Raw genomic sequence first — 5,095 nt, 5'->3', positions numbered from 1 at the left:
AAATCAAAGCCTATATTTATTTGAAATCATAGCCTATATTTATGAGAAATCAAAGCCTATATCTATGAGAAATCAAAGCCTATATTATGAGAAATCAAAGCCTATATTTATGTGAAATCAAAGCCTATATTTATGAGAAATCAAAGCCTATATCTATGAGAAATCAAAGCCTATATTTATGAGAAATCAAAGCCTACATTTATGGGAAATCAAAGCCTATATTTATGAGAAATCAAAGCCTATATTATGAGAAATCAAAGCCTATATTATGAGAAATCAAAGCCTATATTTATGAGAAATCAAAGCCTACATTTATGGGAAATCAAAGCCTATATTTATGAGAAATCAAAGCCTATATTATGAGAAATCAAAGCCTATATTTATGAGAAATCAAAGCCTACATTTATGGGAAATCAAAGCCTATATTATGAGAAATCAAAGCCTATATTATGAGAAATCAAAGCCTATATTTATGTGAAATCAAAGCCTATATTTATGAGAAATCAAAGCCTATATCTATGAGAAATCAAAGCCTATATTATGAGAAATCAAAGCCTATATTATGAGAAATCAAAGCCTATATTTATGTGAAATCAAAGCCTATATTTATGAGAAATCAAAGCCTATATTTATGAGAAATCAAAGCCTATATCATGAGAAATCAAAGCCTATATTCATAAGAAATCAAAGCCTATATCATGAGAAATCAAAGCCTGTATCTATAAGAAATCAAGCCTATATTTATAAGAAATCGAAGCCTATATTTATGAGAAATCAAAGCCTATATCTATGAGAAATCAAACACTACTTTTATGAGAAATCAAAGCCTATATTCATGAGATATCAAAGCCTATATCTATGAGAAATCAAAGCTTACATTTATGAGAAATCAAAGCCTATATCTATGAGCAATCAAAGTCTATATAATGTGAAATCAAAGCCTATATTATGTGAAATCAAAGCCTATAGCTATCAGAAATCAAAGCCTATATTATGTGAAATCAAAGCCTATATTATGTGAAATCAAAGCCTATAGCTATCAGAAATCAAAGCCTATATTATGTGAAATCAAAGCCTATAGCTATCAGAAATCAAAGCCTATATTATGTGAAATCAAAGCCTATATTATGTGAAATCAAAGCCTACATTTATGAGAAATGAAAGCCTATATCTATGAGAAATCAAATCCTATATATATGAGAAATCGAAGCCTATATTCATAAGAAATCAAATCCTATATATATGAGAAATCGAAGCCTATATTCATAAGAAATCAAATCCTATTATGATCATAGAGGATGAGGAGCTGTCATATCCCGTGCCCATATACACTGTCTTCAGGAGACTTGATGACAGAACAGATTGAAAAAAAAAATAGAATCGAAGAAGGTAATGCAGCCAATCTTTGTTTACACCTTTGGAAGGACATGATCCACCCTTACACTGACCTGCTCTCTCGTACCTACATGCCAACTAGCCTTTAAATCATGCACAAAGAAATAACAAAACCTTGAAAATAAGGTTCTACGATTCACGTCAGATGAAAAAGATAAGAAAATAACTGAAGAAAATAATAAATATGACCGACATTGATACAAAACTAGCTGGTACATACGTGATTAAAGAACACATACGTGATTAAAGGAACACCATAAACACAGCAGAATCAAGACGACAAGAACTATTAGAAACATTGACGCCATGGAGAGCAATACTAGGATACAATACGCCTCGGAGCCAAGACATCCACCAATATATGTACGCAATGATCGGAATTCACCTTGACCAATTACCTTCCTCAATTACTACACATTAGTTGACCCTACACAATTATACCAGCCTCCCATTTCTACTGTATCTGTAATACTACCTCAACTGGTGTTGTATCCTGCGCCATATATGACTTGCTGCCTACATCCATTAAACCGTCTTTTATTTATTCATATTAATTCATTTATTGATTCATTTATACCTGTATACTCTTATAACAATCCTCCGTGGTTTCACCCAACTATATATATACCACCCTAGTCCACAAATACGCCTTTTTTCCCCTTACCCACACATTGTACTTCAGATAGGACCAGTAACCACCCCCGCTGCCGTTCTCAGCTGTTCTAAGAACAGGCGCTCCGCCCCGCCCCGCCCTGAGTGACCAACCCTCCCCAGCAGACACCCACTGCCCCCGCCACACGCCATCTCTGGGAAACGAGCATTAAGCCAGGGAAATGTTCTCTTCCATAAGAAGAGCCAATAATCTGTACCGAGGAAAGCAGCGGCCATTAATGTAATGAAAACAGACGACGGGTCATACTGAAGCACAAGCTAACACACACACACACACACACACACACACACACACATATATATATATATATATATATATATATATATATATATATATATATATATATATATATATATATATATATATACATATTGGAAAGGATCACAATTTTGCGCGTGATCAAGATATTCCTATGAGTCTCTCTTGTGTCTCCCCTGATGATGTGATTATGACACGAAAGTGCACTTGGGAACTTTTCGTGTTTTATTTTCCCCGTGGACTCATAGGAATATATATATATATATATATATATATATATATATATATATATATATATATACATATATATATATATATATATATACCGCTACTGGTAGTCTAAATACTACTACGGGTCTCTCCCTACACCTTGAATGCAACAATAAGCACCAGAGTATTGGAACCTGCCCCTAATTCTTCAATACAACAAGAACATCATCATCTTGGGATCTAATTCTTCAATAAAACAAGAAGAACATCATCATCTTGGGATCTAATTCTTCAATACAACAACAAGAACATCATCATCTTGGGATCTAATTCTTCAATAAAACAAGAACATCATCATCTTGGGATCTAATTCTTCAATAAAACAACAAGAACATCATCATCTTGGGATCTAATTCTTCAATACAACAACAAGAACATCATCATCTTGGGATCTAATTCTTCAATAAAACAAGAACATCATCATCTTGGGATCTAATTCTTCAATAAAACAAGAAGAACATCATCATCTTGGGATCTAATTCTTCAATACAACAACAAGAACATCATCATCTTGGGATCTAATTCTTCAATAAAACAAGAAGAACATCATCATCTTGGGATCTAATTCTTCAATAAAACAAGAAGAACATCATCATCTTGGGATCTAATTCTTCAATAAAACAAGAACATCATCATCTTGGGATCTAATTCTTCAATAAAACAACAAGAACATCATCATCTTGGGATCTAATTCTTCAATAAAACAAGAACATCATCATCTTGGGATCTAATTCTTCAATAAAACAAGAACATCATCATCTTGGGATCTAATTCTTCAATAAAACAACAAGAACATCATCATCTTGGGATCTAATTCTTCAATAAAACAAGAACATCATCATCTTGGGATCTAATTCTTCAATACAACAACAAGAACATCATCAACTTGGGATCTAATTCTTCAATAAAACAAGAAGAACATCATCATCTTGGGATCTAATTCTTCAATAAAACAAGAACATCATCATCTTGGGATCTAATTCTTCAATAAAACAACAAGAACATCATCATCTTGGGATCTAATTCTTCAATAAAACAAGAACATCATCATCTTGGGATCTAATTCTTCAATAAAACAAGAACATCATCATCTTGGGATCTAATTCTTCAATAAAACAACAAGAACATCATCATCTTGGGATCTAATTCTTCAATAAAACAAGAACATCATCATCTTGGGATCTAATTCTTCAATACAACAACAAGAACATCATCAACTTGGGATCTAATTCTTCAATAAAACAACAAGAACATCATCATCTTGGGATCTGATTCTTCAAAACATTATCATCCCTTGGCCACATCTCGACGCCATGCACAAAGACATCCCCAACCTTCCCTCTGGCTCTGTTCGTGGCCCGTGGCACAGACAGACACACAGCGGTGTGTTATAGACGCCGGTACTCCCGTGGTTTGTGTGTGTCGCAAGGGCGTTGTGACATGGGCCTTTGCCCTGAGCGGCCCGTTGGATACGTTGCGACATAGAAGCGACGGTATGCCGTATGACACACACGGTACCAGATGGTCCTGAGGCACGGTGGTTTATGTCTGTGTAACAGGCGGTATCAGATGGTTCTATGGCCAAGGGAGGGAGGGGTGAGCGGTGGTCTATGTCTGTAGCACAGACGATATCAGATGGTCCTATGGCAAAGGGGGTGTTGGTTCTATGGCCTGGGGGGGTCTATGTCTGTGGCACAGACGATATCAGATGGTCCTATGGCAAGGGGGGTGTTGGTTCTATGGCCACGGGGGGGGGTCTATGTCTGTGGCACAGACGATATATCAGATGGTTCTATGGCCTGGGGGGGGTGGGTCTATGTCTGTGGCACAGACGATATCAGATGGTCCTATGGCAAAGGGGTGTGTTGGTTCTATGGCCTGGGGGGGTCATGTCTGTGGCACAGACGATATATCAGATGGTTCTATGGCCTGGGTCTATGTCTGTGGCACAGACGACATCAGATGGTCCTATGGCAAGGGGAGGGTGTGGTCTATTATGAACACCAGGGGGCGTTGCTATAGCCATCTGTGTCAACTTATCTGTTGCTCACTATCACTTCGACCTCACATTTACCTTAAATATACTTCATCTAGGTACGACCCTACGTGACCCCATTCAGCAGGACGGTGTACGACCCTAGCGTACAATGATTGGCCTGGTTACAGGACGACCTGACCGCTTGGGTCAGCTGAGAGGGGCCAGGTCACCGCGGCCAGAGGGGTCGTCCCGTCGTGCTCAAGGGGTCGTATCGTCGTGGTCAAGGGGTCGTACAGTCGTGGTCAAGGGGTCGTATCGTCGTGATCCAAGGGTCGTACCGTCGTGGTCAAGGGGTCGTGCCGTCGTGGTCAAAGGTTGTATCGTCGTGGTCAAGGAGTCGTACAATCGTGGTCAAGGGGTCGTACCGTCGTGGTCAAGGGGTTGTACTATCGTGGTCAAGGGGTCGTACCATCGTGCTTAAGGGTCGTGCCGTCGTGGTCAAGGGGTCGTACCGTCGTGGT

This window comes from Panulirus ornatus, chromosome 56 (assembly GCF_036320965.1).
Source record: "Panulirus ornatus isolate Po-2019 chromosome 56, ASM3632096v1, whole genome shotgun sequence".
NCBI classification, from domain to species: Eukaryota; Metazoa; Arthropoda; class Malacostraca; order Decapoda; family Palinuridae; genus Panulirus; species Panulirus ornatus.
Note: the sequence above shows the minus strand (reverse complement) of the source record.